The sequence below is a fragment of the Gallus gallus genome, chromosome 4 (genome assembly GCF_016699485.2).
Source record: "Gallus gallus isolate bGalGal1 chromosome 4, bGalGal1.mat.broiler.GRCg7b, whole genome shotgun sequence".
Lineage (NCBI taxonomy): Eukaryota > Metazoa > Chordata > Aves > Galliformes > Phasianidae > Gallus > Gallus gallus.
In genome coordinates, this window is record NC_052535.1 from 58,029,061 (window position 1) to 58,046,132 (window position 17,072).

A 17,072-nucleotide genomic window follows, 5' to 3' on the forward strand; every position below is an offset into this window, starting at 1 on the left:
TTCCAACTGACTGCATGTTGTAATTTTAAATAAATGTGCAGACTGAAACAGAAGATTTAGCAAACGAGTTGTAATTCTCATGAAATCAGAAAAGCTTAAACAGAGGTGTCACTCATTGCAACAGATGAAACATTTCAATGGTGAGCTTTGTTTATAATATATTCTTTACAAAAGCATGCATTATTTGAGGGGATGAGTTTAAGTATTTACTGAAAATTGCATGTGATGGACAATAAGTTTCATGTGTTCCTAAGGCTGTAATTTGCGTTAAGATGTTCTGAAGTTACTCAATTTTTAGGAACGAATTTAAAAATGACTTTGCCTGTCAATATGTGAGAAATAAAAGAAAGAAGTTGAGTTAGTTTTTTTAAACGATCTTGCAAACCCTTTGTTCACTTTCTTTCCTCCCTACAGTCTCCCCGACCAAATTTGTTAAAGACGAATAGTTGCCCATGGTAACTGCAGAGAATTTGTTGAAAAGCACACTTTTAGGAGACAATGGGCCCCAAATATACTGTGGCACAGCTTTAAACTTTATTAAGTCTGTCTTGGACTACCCTCTCCTCTCCCAAGCTAAGTGGAAGAAAAGTTTGGCAGCCTCCACGCTGTGAGCGTGATTGATGCCCAGAACATCTGAGGGACTTTTGTGTCCAGCGCGCTCTCCATGAGTGCATAATGTGTGAATGCTCAAATAAGGTCAGCCCTTATCACGTGTAATCTAGGCCTGAAAGCAGATCAACAGTGACAGTCATACCCCATAAGTGAGAACACAAATCATCCTTGCATACTTTGGACAAGTTGAGGGATTTTCTCCCTTCTTGCTTGCATTTTCCCCTTTCCAAATGGGGGGAGGTGATGGAGGGAGGCAAGCTTTGGCAGTACTCTGGACAACAAAACAAAACACTACAAAAAACAAAGTAGCCAGGAGGGAATACGTGTCTGGAATACCAGAGGGCTCCTTCAGCCATGCTGCATATAGGGAGCTGGGGGTTGTTTGCAAGGCAATACTGGTCCCTGTGCACCGGGGCTGCATCACGAAACTCTCCACGCGTGGAGTGGGAGGGAAAAAAGCTTGGAAAAAATGTGTTCAGGTCCCTTCTCCAATGTCTTTTAAGAGTCTTTTCAGAGATTTCTAAGCACATCACAGCTTTTGTTGTCTGCCTACCCCTGGGTTTGAATGCCTCGGTTTTTCAAAATAGAGTGAAAGCATCTTTTTGTTCTTTTTGAGTTTGTGCACTGCGAATGGGAATGTTATGTTTCACCACATAGCAAGCAAAACTATTAGAAAATTGCATCTTAAAGAATTTGTTTTTGCTAGTTCTCGTGGAGAAAGCATCAGTAAGAAAGTCTTGTATGAGGGGAGAAGCTTCTATTTGTGACTGTTACTTACTGTAGTTTAAATGCTGGATTGTTGTCTAAAGTAGGGGGGGGGGAAAAGCAATGAAATGTTAATTCAGCCTTGATTTGTGTTTTGGCTTAGAAAAGTATTTTAATGGGCAGAGAGCTTTTGCAGAACACAGAATTTATAAGAAATACAACAGTTAGCAGGAAGAAATTAAAGATACGGTTACATCATTGATGACATTAACAACTATGGAAACAATTATGTCATCCTCTGTGATGTAGAAGTATCTTTTCCACATTTATGATATCTTGAAAATTTTCTTCCCGTTTTTGGGAATATGATTTTCCTATCAAGTGCAATAATTTGCTTGTACATTATGCAGTGAATAAATGTCACAAAGCTGACCTATTCCACAGGACTGAGGGGAAGATCCATGAACGCTGACAGCCTTCCTAGAAGTCCTGTAATTACAGCACATTATTGCTTGCCTTGTTTATTTATTTGTGCTGCTTTGTGCTCCAATACCAACAGGAGTTCCCTGCTCCTCATTAAAAATGCACAATAGAAAAGATTGCTGTTTTACAGAGCTCACACCTTGAACACTGAAGACATCAGAAAAATGTGATCTTAATGTCTCTCTGCAAAAAGCCTCTTTCTGTGACTTCCCAGAACTGAATGGTATGGTGTCATTTATGCATTTAATGAGTGTTTACAAGGGTGGATAGTGATAGGACAAGGGGGAATGGTTTTAAACTAAGACAGGGGAGGTTTAGGTTGGATATTAGGGGGAAGTTTTTCACACAGAGGGTGGCAATGCACTGGAACAGGTTGCCCAAGGAGGTTGTGGGTGCTCCATCTCTGGAGGCATTCAAGGCCAGGCTGGATGTGGCTCTGGGCAGACTGGTCCGGTGGTTGGTGACCCTGCACATAGCAGGGGGCTTGAAACTGGATGATCATTGTGGTCCTTTTCAACCCAGGCCATTCTATGATTCTGTGCTAAGGTCGGAAGTACTGGAGTGTGGGGTGGGAGACCTCTTGTGTTATCAAATCCATGACCATAGCACTTCAAGAAACAACCATGTTAACAGCTGTACTTGAGCTGTTACCACCATCCACTTTACCTCACTACTGCAGTGGGGTAGTTAGATCTGTGCACAGATACAATCTTGAATTACGTACATACTTTAAAAAACTTATGTTTGCACAATAAATTCTTTTCTGTGGCATCCTAAAAGCATCTCTGTTTAGATTCCCCATACTTTTAATGGCAGCCTTTCAAATTCCGACATTTGCAAGTCTAGATTTATCCAGTTCTTTGCAGACACAACCAAGAATTGTGGTGTCCATTCCATGTGTCCGCAATAATTCTTCTGCATCTTGCAGTCAAAAAACTCACTGAGCATCATCCTATCCTTTGGATGAAAGGTGTACAATACACGGCAGATAGGGATTTTTGGATAAGCTCTAATGCTTTTTGTGCTTACATGGGACATTGGGAAGGACACATCAAGCATATACACAGCAACACAGCATATACGTTTAACGTGAGGTACAAGAATATTTCCCATGCAAATTGATATTAAGTGTGGAGCAAACCTGTAATTAGGACTCATTACAAAATAAGTAGCTTAGATACTAACATCTTACTCTACTGCTATATGTTCCAGTGAAAACTCAAACATCCTCATAAATGATGTATTCCAATGATGTGTATAGAAATGTATGTTTGTGTTGCTTTCACATAGCAAAATGACATATTGATCAACCAGGGTATGGATATTTAAACAGGAGGATAAAGAAAGGAGAAACAAGTGCCCCACATCACTGGGAAGGCAAGACCAGTGCTCATTGGGCTTTTGATATCTGGACAAGGCTTAGGAAGATGGCTCTTGGTCAGCTGGGTTTTGCTACTTTACGTGTTGTGTCACAGCTGCCAGGTGCCCACTTCATAGATGTCATTTCCACTTTGTTAAGCACTGCCAAGGATGTGGATCTTTGACTTGCTCTTCTAGTATGAAATACCCTTCAAAACACGACAGTGAGATTTGCTCACTGAGATGCCAGGCTCCCATTAGCTGCAGGAGTAGAGAGAGCGTCAGTGCCAAACTGTGCAAACTGGTCATAAAGAAGCGAATGAATCACCAAAGCTGCTTTTCTCCTTATTAGCGTTTTCACTGCTAATTGCCACCTGCAGGTATGGAGTGAATTTGTATATTCTTAGTGAATAGTACCCTGCTCTCGTTTTTTCCTTTGCTCAGTGGCAGTTAGGAGTCTATTCGTTGCAGTCCATCAGTCGTGTAGTGTTGCCGGTGTAGCGCTGCATTCAGAGTTTGCAGGATCTCACCCTGTTTTGCTCACGAACCTACACCCTGTACTTGTTCTGTTTGATGCCAGAACACTTCTAATGCCTGTTGCTGTGCCGAAGAGCAGACCTGTAGCTGGGTTATCTGTTGGGATTGCATCCACTTACCCTGCCTGAGCAAACGGTAAGGGATCGGAACTCATGTAGCGATGGAAAGTAGCGTTTTCTTGAGCAAATATCCACACGTAGTTATCGCGGACGTCCTGCAGCCCAGCTGAGCCGCCGGCAGCCCCGCGCACATGCCGCAGGAACTCATTTAGCGCCTGAGCGATGCCACCGGCTCCCCCGCTGCTTACAGCAGTTGTCCAGTGACGAGCTGCGGGGCGGGCGTCTCGCTCCGCTCACGCTCTCCCCCCTCCTCACCTCCTACCGCTGCCGCTCGGGAGCCGCTCGCTGCTCGGCACACCCCGGCACGGCGGCTCGGGAGGGGGGCGGCGATCTCGGCGGGGCCGGGGCTCTCCCGACGCACGGAGACCGCCCGCGGCCCGCCCCGGCTGAGCCGTCTCTCGCTCGCGTCCCGGTGCCGAGCGGCGGGGCAGGAGCGGGGCGAGCAGCCGGGACCCGCCGTCGAGACACGGGAGCGCAGCCGGTACGTGCGGCCGGGGGGTTTGAGAGGGGCTTAGGAGTGGGCTCGTGCTGTGCACGGGGCTTGGGAGGGAGGGGAAGGGCAGCTCCGGGCTCCGTGCGCCGCCTCACACGCCGGCCGGGTGGATTAAATCTTCCCGTAGGAATCCTGAGCGGCTTTAGGCTTTAACTTTGCCTGATTACTCCTTCGCAGGGCGAACTGTTAGCTGTTTGTTTTTTTTTGTTGTTTCTTGTTTGTTTGTTTTTAAATGCATTAAGAACTGTTGTGCCTCTTGAGTGAGAAGGCTGAACTTGTTCCCGCTGAAGTCCTAATAGGAAAGCATCATACTAATGATAAATGCAAATGCTATATTTAACCATCAGGAAGCAAAAATTTGACAGAGCTAATAAGAAAAGGAGGCACTAATTAGCAGCAAACGGGCCGTAATGAGGCAGAATTTTGATTGACAGCGCAATCGTGGCAGCTTTATCGTAGAGACTGAAAATATGGAACCTGTGTTAATGAGTGGAATGTATTTACAGCAATTGCATTTGAAAGCTAGTTCACTAGTTGGCAAATGCGAGGGCATGTACTTCATCTGTATGCTTACAGCGGAGTGCTTCACTCCTGAAGGGACGTTCTTTGGAAGGAGCGTGCATTGCTGTCTTTGAAGAGTCATTTTGTTTGTTTGCTAAACGTAGGGTCTTTAAAGATGTTGCAAATAAGGTGGTAAAGTACTCTGCCTTTTGGCTGTTAGCAATCTGAGTATCGCATCTGAAAAGAAGAGCATACAGCAAGGAAGGTTTTTTTTTTCTCTGTTAATTAGTCAGCTCCGTTTACTAAACAGTTAAACTTGCTGTGACCTCACCTACAATCCTTCAGTCTGCAGAGTGAGCTCTTCTGATGCTTCAGCTGATTTTGCTCTGACTTCCTAATCAGACTCGAAACCACAGCAGCACTCATGCAATCCACCTGTCCCGCAGTGCTGTGTGATGGGGTGGCCCAGGGGGGTGGTAGGAGTGGGATGCAGGGCGGAGGGGGGGCTGCAGTGCCAGGTGTAGCAGCTCTTGCCACCACTGGTTGATGGTTTTCTTTTTTTTTCTTCAGGAACTGCTGAAAGTTGCGTTTTCTGTCTGATTTTCAACTGAGCATCTCATAGCCTGTGTGTATGCGTAGGAGGGAGCACGGTGTCAATTCTGTACAGCGCAAGCAAATCTTGCAAGCTGTAGGTGCTATTTCGGCCCACCTTTCAGTCCATTCTCTGGTCCTGTTCATTCTCAGAGACCCTCAGCGCAGGCTCTGGCCCAATTGCTTACCCACCTGGGGGATGCTTGGCAGGGACCCTGTGGTATTCTGCCAGCACCCTCTGCTGCCCATGGGGGCAGTGCAGCTGGGGATGTGCGCAGCTCACCCAGAGCGAGGAGCTAAATGTATCTGAGTTTTATTAGTGTCTCAATTCCCTTGGAAACATTCTTAATGGGTAAGTGATCTGGCACTTTTTCATGTGATCACTTGAAAAGACAAGGGGCTTCTTAAATTATCTTCAGTGCTACCAATGCAAAAAACAAACAAACAAACAAACAAAACAAGAAGAAAGAACTTGAATCAACATGTAATGTAGTTTAGAAACACAGTCATCAAATGTCAGCATTTAAAAGCGTATTTAGAAGCTATGCTCTTAAAGACACCAGGAATGTCAGTGTGATGATTGACCCCCGGGGCAGTCAGATGCACTCTGACATAGGAGCATCTGCAGTGGTAATATGCAGATTCGTAGCAGAAATGTAGTGAGTTGTGCACAGAAAACTCCTCTGGCCTGGAGGAGAACAAGATGTGAGGGTGGTAAGACACTGGAACAGATTGCCTGGAGAGGTTGTGAATGCCCCCTCCATGGAAGCATTCAAGGCCAGGCTGGATGGGGCTTTGGGCAACCTGGTCTAGTGGGAAGTGTCCCTGCCTGTAGCAGGGGGCTTGGAGTTAGATGATCATTGTGGTCCCTTCCAACCCAAACCATTCTATGATTCTGTGACAAGTTGTTTGCACCACTGCTGAAGTTCAGGTGCAAAGATCAGCATGCAAAAGGTACTCAAAGTTGTTCCTCAGATATTAGGTCTGATCAGCACTGTAGCAGCACATGTCAGAGGAAGATTCCTAGGAGTCTGGTTTGGAATCCAGCTGCTCCTGAATTCAGTTTGCATTGGAAGTACGTTCCCATCAGTCGGGAGCCGAAGCTTGCTTTGATTTTTGAGTGCTTGTACAAACTGCAGCAAATGTAACCAGTGCCTTGTTCAGGGTGGCCATTTCTGCTTTCCTGAGGACCACGTGCTTGCTGATCAGCACGGCTCTGCGGCAGAGGCTGGTGCTGGGGAGCCCACAAGGCAGCCCCCAGTGCTCTCACCTGCTCCTTGTCTCCTCCTGAGAGCTGAAGGGGATGGAGGCTGTCCCAAGGCCTCCCGGCAATTGAAGTGAGGAAAGTAGGAGCAACTGAAGCCAAATGGTTTAGGATAATTTTAGCAGAGAAATTCCTGGAAAAAAAAAAAAAGAAAATAAAATTGCAAAACAATGCGCTGTTAAATTATATTGTTAATGTGTTTATTTATTTTTCAGTTTCATGAATGTAATGCTTTGCCTCCTCCTGCCCTTTGGGTTTCGTGTCCGAGTCCTGTTGCTCTAGGCAGTTTCCAGGCTAGTTGGTACGAGAGGCATGCTTAACATCAAATTAAGAGATCCTTTAAGTAATTTGGCCTCAGGTTGAGTGCAAAGTTTTCTAAAGCAGTATTCATTCCAACTTAAATTTGCTTGGTAGATGCTTCCACTTCGTCCCTTCCAAGCACCTGTTTTTCACTGGGGAGATGATCAGGCTGTGGAGCCTGCATTTTGCCTGGAGATATGCCCATGGAGGTGCTGGTTCCACATCATTACTACAGCACCTGTAGCCATATCATTAATGTAACAGTGGGTTTGCCCTGGATGCAGGGAGGTGTGCAGAACCCAGCTCGTAGCAGGGGATCTTCTGCTGCCCTGGGCTGCTGCAGAAGGGCTGCTTGTTGGGCTGTGGCTGTTTGTACACCCCAGTGCAGTGTTTCCCTTTTTCATAGTGTCTTGTCATTGTTTTCTTGTGCTCAGCTTGTAAGCCTTTGTAATTTGCAGATCTTTTTTCAGAGAAAGGCCATTTGGCAAATTGTTTATTTGTACCATTGCATGTGCATTATGTTACACTCTCAGCATATTGTGTTGTTCTGTCTGAACAGCACACCTGGCTTTCCCACTCACTTCTCCCATTTCTTGAGAACGCTTTTCAGTGCGAGTCCTGTCCTCCTGCTCATGTGCAGTTTCTCAGCCTGGTAGCAAGTGAAGCTTTTTGTAAGCAAACACATCTAAATCAGTGTCTAAATTGTTAGTGAAAATATGATACAAGACTGCACCCAGGGCAGAAATCCGCCGAATGCTGCATCCTTCTGTCTTGGTGACAAATCACTGCCTCTGGTGCTTTGGATGGAGATCCTCCTGCCACACTGTACACAGTGGGTGCTGCATCTGAGGCTGTGATTGTGTTACAAAGTGCTATGACAAAAACCTCAGTGAGAGTCAAGGCAGTTGCTATATCTGTGGCTTATTTTCTACCCGCAAGACCAATGCCTTTTTCTAAATTGAATTTAAATACTTCTGACTCCACTTGTTTTACCTGGACCAGCAATTACTGTTCTTGACGTTATCTTCTAGATGTTTTTTTGGGGTATTTTTGGCTGGGTTTAATTTTTTTTTTTCCTTAATCTTGAGGGTAAAGGGTCATCTTGGCAACGTGTATTGAGGGTAGATCAGTTCAGTCAGATAGAACTGCAGATTTAGTCTTTGGGATTTTGGACAGAGTGCTGTTTTATGTTTCTATCTTGCATTGCAAAATTGCAGGTGGTAATTTTCAGATCTGGAATTCACATTTAAGGAAATCTTTAGAAGCAAAGATGAGAAAGGTAATTGTCATTCACGCAGAATGAAAGTTTAAATTAGCTGGTCATTGAAAAAGAAAAAGGCTTACTGAGCTTTATGAGGCACATGAGAGAGTTGTGTTGTAAAATAAATGGGGGGCAAAAACTCCTTTTGCCAAAACACCTCTTATATCCTGGGGGGAAAGTAGCTTCTATCCCATAATCTGACCAAAGTTTGGCTCCTAAGAAAGGATAAGAAGGAAATGTTGCACAGGTGGCTGAGTATTGGGCAAATCAATAAATAGCTATATCAATCCTATATGTTGAATGATGCCTTAGGATACTGTAGAAATGGAGCTTTATATGGGCTCCTGGTTCCCTCCTACGTGTCTTATGGGATGTAGGTGGGATATTTATTTGACAGATCCTTCTTCCTTCCCAATGGGCACAGAGCAGGTCATAGGCTGGTCCTAAGCTGATTCCTGGAAATCATGAAGGATTTTTCTGAGTACAAGAGGGTAACATTTATGGAAAACGGGGAAGAGAAAGCTGTGCTGAAGCCAGTGGTGTCTTATAGGAGCAGGGCGATGCTTACGCCTACAGTGCTCTCTGTTGGTGTGCTCCAGCCTCATGCTGCACCATGACACATCAGCCTCTACAACCAAAGGATCCAAAGCCACAGGGACTTTGAGTCATCACAATTGTTAGTTATGGCTGCAAGCTCGTGAGTACATAAACCTGCTGTAACAAAATTCCTTAGTGTAGTTACTTGTCACACAGTTCACTGCTCAAGGGATTGAGCAGGCAGTACCGTACTTCATTTTAATCTGAAAAAGAAATGTGTGTTCACCTGCTGGTCTAGCTGTCGTCTGGCAAAATGCCAGACCGGTGCATCCTGGCGGCAATACTCAGTGCTCCTCCGTGGGTTTTTGCACTCTGGTGAAACGTTCATGCGATTGCAAGATATGAGGTGACACTGTTTGGCTTGTGTGAAGCTGAAGGATGAGACATGAGGACAGACAGCCTTTGGGCTGTGTTATTCGAGAGGTAGATGTGCAGTATTGTTGTTTAGTATGTGTTTAAAGTAATAATTTTTTTAAGTGTAAGCTGATCCCAGTCACCATATGGCAAAAAGCACTGCAAGTATGAACACAGCTGTTAAAGGCATAGCTGTGGCTGTGTGCTCCGGAGTTTTGTGCTGAAGCCATTATGTGGTATCCCCAGCTATTCATCTCTCACTATTAATCAGCAATAAAAGTGACCTGTAGTGAGCGTCACAGATGCTGGAAATCTGATCTCTTCAGCATCGTACCTGCAGGGAAGACAGCAGGATTTGCATCTTTCTTTCTGTATTCCTCCCCCCCCTCACTGGTCTAGAAGATATGGTTCAGGCCAGGACACTCGAGGCACGCATGCTTTGCACCCACTTGTTCTGAGCAGGAGTTATCACTCTCGGAGTGTCTGCTCCTCCACTGTCTGGCCTTGACAAGATGCGGGGTTTGAAGGCCAGGCTTATTTTGCAGTTCAGCAAACACTTCCCTCCTACAACTTCTGGGTGCCGTTTGTTCCAGATTCATAGCTAGACTGCAGAATATTTGAGTGGACTGAAACTAAATGTGCCATTTATTAGCCAAAGTAACCATGAAGTCTTTACTTGGGAAGTCATGTAAAACACCTATGCAATTTTAAATGGAAATGGTCTTTTTGGGGTTGAGAGGGCTTTGAGTACGTGACAGAAGTGGAGGCTTAAATCTTTGAAAAAAGAAATGTAGCACTATCATGTAAAGATTAGGGATTATAAGAAAGTCTGCCCTATCGATTTACTAAATTCCATCTGCATCTTTCTGTTTTTCAGTATTTCATGTTGCAAACTGACTGTAAGGAGATATTAGATAATATTTTTGATCAGCAAATTTTAGACTGTTACTTCAGACAGTGTTAATGTAAGTAGGACTCATCATAATTTCTCTGCTGATAACTGCCTTGTATCACTTTAGCATCATAGAAGGTACTCAATTCTTGATGTATGAACATCCCATGAAAAGAAAATAGAATATTTGTTGCTACTCCTTTGAAAGACATTGCTTGCTGCATTTCTTCAAATAAATCATGGATTTCCTCTGGGATGATTCCAGTGTCCTGGCTTATCCCACGGCCCCGGCATGCTGGTGGAAGGCATTCAAGCAGCACAAGAATATGGGAAGAGTTGGCTTTGTTTCCAGTTTGCTGAAGTCAGGGCTAAGCAGCACAGATTGCTGCAGCCTCTTTATTATTAATCCTCAGAATAAATATTACTGCTGTGTCTTGGTTTTGCTTTGCTAAGATGACCGCATCTGTTTGCCTTAGGTCACAATTCCACATGTGTATGGGTATTTGTATCATGCAGGAATTGGAAATAATTGAGTGCTAAACCATCAGAAGGATTATCTCCCTGAAAAGTCTTCTGGGCTTCTCAACCCCATAAAGAGAGAGAAGAGCACCTGGAAAGAGTGTCACCCTTCCTAAGATATTTGCCTCCAAAGAGATGAAAGGTAGGATTGGATAGGAAATGAAAACCTAATCATACTCACTAGCAGAGCTTGCTGTAGTGATAACAGATCTGCTGAGACAGGCAAGACCTGGACCACAGAGAGAGATGCAAGCTTTTTGAAGGGATTTCATGCAAGATGTTTGCCAGTGGAAAAAACAGGAGGTGTTTTGTGCTTCCATGGCTTTATTTGAATCTAAATGTTAGCTCGGTTTTCTGTTGCTGTGACTATTTTACCCCATTGAGTTTTTCTTTCATTGCTCTTTTGAGAAAGCCAGTACAAGGAAAATATGAACATTTGGTAAACAGACAGCCTGAAAGTGTCTCTGTCAGAATGTATTCATTTACTTAAATATCTGAAAACATTCTCTTAAATGTTTAACAAGGATTTTGTTCATTCCAGCAATATACTGTTCAGGGTAGTGTCAGTAAACAGAATACCTTATGTGATCTGAACTTTTTCACTGCCTTCCAAATACCTTTTGGTGAAGAAGGAGTAAAACATAGTATTTCATTTGTGTGTGTTGTTTACAAACACTTGATACACCAGTGTCAGAGTCAGTGTTTGTGGTTGCTGCTTCTGGAATCAGTGGTTTGAGTAAAAGCTGAGCAGGCTGCAGGAAACATAGGCATCTCAGAGGCTCGTGTGAATACCACTGCTGTAACCTACCCTAACCTGGTTGGGTGAAAAATGTGGTTTCCTGTCTTCATTTGAAAAGAAGTGTTTTTCAGGCTTACTGACATGCATTCTGCAAATTTAATTTTCATAAATATTTCATCTCTTTCTTATGCTCAATTTAATCTATCAGAGCCACACAGTGTAGGAAACATATGGGATTGTGCTTAAGCAGCTGGGTTTCATTTGCAGAAGGTTTCTAGTAATTTTCTTGTTCTTGCCAGCCACCGAACGTCTTTGTGACTACACAGGAGCACTGGGAAATTCACTATGTGGAGCACAGGTTCAGAAACAACTGATTTTTATTTCTTTCTTTACTTGGATTGGGTACCATCTATGGCTGTTGATAGACAGCCTGATTCTGTGTCTCTGTGTCTGATCAACCCAAACAGTAAGATAGCTTTTACTCATCTTATGTAACTTAGTCTATTAAGTAGAGAAGGTAGGATTAGCATTTATTTCTACTTTTTCTTTTCTTTTTTTCTTTTTTGGATGCAATTTTTACTTTCTAAATGTTCATATAAGAAAAAGAAGTGGCTGGATGATAAACTGTGGGAAATCCTAGCAAGTCAACCTTGAATCAAAAATAAAGAACTTAAAAATACCCAATTTGCTATTGTGCAGGTACACTCTGTGCAGAGGTTGCCATGATTTGTGTTAGCAGTGTTAAATTCAATACAGATTGAACCTTTACATCAACCAGGTAGATTTTCCTTTGAAAAAAAAAAAAGTATAAAAGTTATGTTCTGAAATGTGATCATTAATAATCCAATTCTATATCGACATAGGTCGAGAACAAGCAACATATGTATTATATTTAAATACATGGCGTAAAGAATAAAGATAAAACAGTTCCCCCACTTCTCAGGAAAGATTATACTGTGAAATCAGTATTATCTCTTCTTGGCAACTCATTTCTATCAGAAATAAAAGGCAATCATGAGCATCACACGGTCTGTTTCCTCAGTGTTGGCTTATGTTGGCTTTTGCTTTGGTTGTTCCTACCCAAATAGATATTACTTGTTGTATAGTATTTGTTGCTCTTATTCACCGAGATGCCTCAGCGTAAATTATGCAACATCTTTGTAGAGGATAACAGTATCTCACACTGGGTTGTTGAAAATGGCTGTTCCTGAGATACTCCATTCTTATTGATGGATAAATTGCGTCTACTTTCATGGGGCAGCCCAGTGCTCATCTGGGACTTTCTCTGATATCCTTTCAGTGCTAACTAGCAGTTGCAAGCTGAAAGAAGCTCCACTTTTCTTAAATCTGAACGCCTCTTAATTAAATCAATATCACATGATAGTAACCTCTTTTTCACTTGGACTGAGTAACACATGGGAACTCATTATTTCTATTTAAGAAGCTAAACTTATTTTATTTGAATATGGGCCACCAAGTAGGTTTTGTTGGATGAATGATAGCTGCCTGTGGGAAGCCAACAGCTGAAAATACAGTTACAGACGAAGAAATAACATAATCTTCTTGTGATCTGGTAATGAATGATTTACATTTTGTGGATAAATTTAGGCTTCACGAGCACTCTAATCTGTTTTCAAAGAACTGGAAAATCTCATCATTCCATCACTATTTAAATCCGATTTACTTTATACTTTCTTAACAGTTTTGTTGTCATTACGTGCCTAAAGATGTGGTTATGATTTTTGTTGCTTTCTGTTTACCAAGAGGCATCAGTAAAAAGAAGAGAGTAAAAAAAAAAGTTATTCTATAATTATGTTATTAATATTTATTCCCTTAAAAAAAGAGAAAAAAATAACAAGAAAGAAGGGAGGCAGGAAAAGTTCTGTCTAGAACTGCAGTAAAGGAAATTTAGAGAAATTTCTTTCTGTAGATGGGAATAAATGCTTTAGGTGGGCAGTGAGAGTTTGAACTGTTGACTTCCAGAGACAAAATCTTGAAACTTAAGCTGCAAGGGCCCAGCTGTGTTGAGCTGAGGTACCACAACATGATGCCATTGCAAAGCTGCCTTGGGGCAGCCTAGAACAGGCTCTGTTCCTATCCCTGCTCCTAGGCTGCCCTTTCCCCAAGCCCTTCTTTGGGGTAGCATTGAAAACTGTGTGTTAAAATATGGATGAATTAAAGAAAGAAATGGGAAACAATCAAAAAAAAAAAAAAAAAAAAAAAAAAGATACTGCTGCCTGTGGAGCTGGAAGTGCTACATAAGAAAAGATGGTTGAGTAGAGTGTTTTTGTCACTGGAAAAAAGAAAGATAATGAGTAGCCAAAGAAAATTTAAAAAATGGCAATAAATTTCATCAGTGGAGTACCTCTACTGGAAACAGTATGATCACAGTCTGCAGGAAATGCTAGGGAGAGACTTGTTTGTAAGGGAAACTTTGGGCAGGGAACGCTTGCTCCCTGTGAACAGATGATGGTGTGTATGGTGGTTCCTCTTCAGCAGTGGTCTTATGAGATTTGTGTTTCTCTGATTACTGTCTCCATGCAAAAAGCTGTGCTAACTCAGGGAAGCATAGTTATGTTCTGATAGTTATGATCATCAGCTTCCTTTAAGATTGGATTCTCTTAAATGTTTGGGATTGATATAGCACCTCAGCCAGTGATAACCAACATAATCATTATGGGTGTTAATAGCAGTACTGAGTGCGGATTTCTAATGCTTAAACTGGTGCAAACTGACTATTCTCTGAGGGAATTGCAGTCCTTTGTGTGAGTTGGGGAGAACTCATTCTGTAATACCTACTGCCACTGTACTTCAGCATAATGTTGTAACTTTTCCATAAATCACTCTGAACCTTTTCTTTGGGGGCTTAGAGGGGGAGAACCCTATAGACTCTTTCAAGCTATGTGAACATGCACTTGAGTTGTGTATGCTTTGTTTTGTAACAAAATAATACCACCATAGATGAATGAACTAAATCACATAAACCAATAAAATGGAATGGGACTGAATTATGGAAGCACATAAAGTGTCCGGACAGTCATTTATATAAAAGTCTAACCTTTGTAATCAAGTTTATTTCAACCTCAGGAAGTGGATGCCAAACACGTTACCCTAAACATACTTGTGCACTGTCCCATCGTTTCATCACCCAAAATAAGTTAAAATCAGCTTAACAATATATTCCTTTTGTAAAAGAAATATACAAGATTTTGTATTTAAGTAATGAAAATAAAGGCCTAGGTGATGCAAAAAGAAGAGAAAATGAATTCTGCTTCTAAAACATTTTTTAAAATGTGAAGAAGCTCCTATTTTTCTTCAGTTTCTGCAAGAGACATGTTTGTAGTTTCTTCAGCATGTTTAGAGAGCAAGAAGGGGATGTAGCCTGTAGCTTTACAACTTTGGATGTCAGCATCTGCTAAGAGCAAATATTTGTACCTTTGTTTTTATGTCTTTGCATAAATATGACATTGTTGCTTTGGAAAGCACCTTCAGGCTTTTTGTTGGGTAGTTATTAGATAGGCATTGCTTTGGAGAAGGGCTGTGTGCCTGCCATTAGAATGCTTGTTGGCAACTGGAGAAAACAAGCAGTGGGGAGAAAATTCTGATGACTGATGTCCTCCCCTGCCTTCCCTCCAGATTGTGTGTTTCTGCTAGTGGGCAAGCATGTCTCATACCTGGACTTAAAGAACTGAAAGAGCTCTGTGGTCCTGTAGTTAGGTTCAACTCTTACTTGTCATCAGAAACAGTTAGCTAAAATGACAAGATTTTTCTTATTGCATGACAGCTTTCATATTTTTTGTATTTTCTGTATTTATAAACTTGCACTTGCTTTTAGTGTGTGGATGATATTTGTGGAAGGAAAAGTCACAGACAATGTGAAAGAGCCATCAAACCCAGCACAGCAACCATTTGGAATAAACAACTGTCTTCATTTTCCTTTCCAAATTTGTCTTGCTTGTTTAATGTTCTGTCTTGGTAGTAACAGAATAGAAGACTTTACATGAGGAAATAATACAGCCCAGTTTTATGAATGTGCAATTTGTTGTTTAGTGTACAAGATCTTTTAGCATAGATCTTCAGTGTTCAGTGGTCTTTCAGAGATGTAAAAGATTAAGAATTAAAAATCTAAGATCATATTGCAGACTTGTAGTGTAATGCCACCTACATGGGCATCCATTTTGCAGATACAGCTCTGTAGATATTGTTTGTTTAAATCAAATTCAGCTGATTTCAGCGAGAGGCACAAAGATACCTTCACCAATCTGGTCTGCTCTCCTGTTTCTCCTTCTTTCTGGCAAAATGGAAATAATAATACAGTCTGGCACCACAGAGCTATTTATGAGAGATGTTAATTGGGAGCAGTGGTGACAAAGGCCATAGAAATTATGTGTGTATGAAAAAAAAAAAAAATATATATATATAAACAACAGGCTGTTTCTATTTCATATGCTGGACTAAATACTAAATGGCTTTCCAAATTTGTGTAGTCCTTTGGCAGCCCATTTAGACTACAAGCTTCTTTCATGCTACATGCCCCCCCCCCCCCCGCCCTGTTTTTTTTCCCCTCCTAGTGTGGCTTAATCTAAAGTCACACTGAACAAATTTCACTCATAGAATGGAAGTGAGTTTTGCCATTCATTTCTTGCCAGTCTCTCAGCCACGATTTTCACTTGTGAAGGCTGTATCACAAGGACCAGAGGAAGGATGTGCTGGAGGCAAGGTGTGCATCCTAACCTTAATAGCCTAGACTGAATCTCTTGAGGTGATCTCCTGCCTGATCTGGGCTGAGGAATTTACTCAAACTCTTAATGTACTCAAACTAGTAAATTTTCAGGCAAATAACAAGTTGTTTAAGAAGACTTTTTACAGAGCTAAAAAGATAGTAAGTGCTGCCTGGTAAGCTTTATATTCAAAGTATGTAACAATACATAAGCAAAAATTTGCATGAAAATGCCATTATTGGATTTGTTTAAAACCTCTGTATTTATGTTGCAGGCAACCTTTATTTGACCTTTGTACGTAGGCATTACTATGCAGGCTTTAATTACATGATAACTAACAGATTAGCTTTTCCACTGGACCCCTGCTTTGTTCCAAACTAAAGATGGGCAGCACTCTCTTAATGAGCCCCTATTCAGCATTCTGTTTTACTTTCATTGTTCAATGTGCGACCATCACCTTATTTACTGCACGCTATTCAAAACCTGCTGAGGCTGTAATTATTAATTTCCTCCCATGTTTCCCTGAGACACCCATCATTGTAGTATCTGAAAGTTCATTAAATTTAGTTTCAGAAATCCCTGGTAGACAAAGAGGTGTCTGTACTCCATGTTGCATACAGGGCAATGGGGCAGAGGAGGGGCAGGTTGGGTGAAAACGCCAAGGCTGTGCATTCACAGTTGGGTTACACCAGCCTCACTTTGAATGCTAAAGGAAGGATATCTCTCCCCATTGCTGTTCCCTTCGTAGCCCTTAGGCAACCACATGGTGAAGCAAACTGCTGATGTGATTGCAAAATAGCTTCACCAAAACACATGGGAAACTAATTTTTGAGTAGGCTCTCTCTATCAATGGAAGTGCCTTTATACATTGTCTGAAGCCATTGATGGAGTCATTCTTTTGTTTTACTTCATGCTTATTTGTAGTATGTTGGCTTGATCCTTTAGCACTTAATGAAGCCACAACATGGTCTTCCAGAGATGGGTGATACTTGCAAGTCATCAACGTGCTTGCCAATTTGACCCGG

The 17,072-nt window shown here is 42.0% G+C and overlaps 1 protein-coding gene across 7 annotated transcripts in view; it reads left to right on the forward strand.

The window, feature by feature from the left end:
• The window catches only part of BMPR1B (bone morphogenetic protein receptor type 1B), a 238,763-nt gene that overhangs the window by 158,614 nt on the left and 63,077 nt on the right, over positions 1–17,072 (forward strand). The window contains exon 1 of one of the 7 annotated variants that reach the window (XM_015276153.4): positions 4,177–4,296. The exons of the other annotated variants lie outside the window; for them this stretch is intronic. The gene's annotated coding sequence lies outside the window, so the exon portion shown is untranslated. Of the gene's footprint in view, positions 1–4,176; positions 4,297–17,072 lie in introns of those variants that run through there. 7 annotated transcript variants of the gene reach the window in all.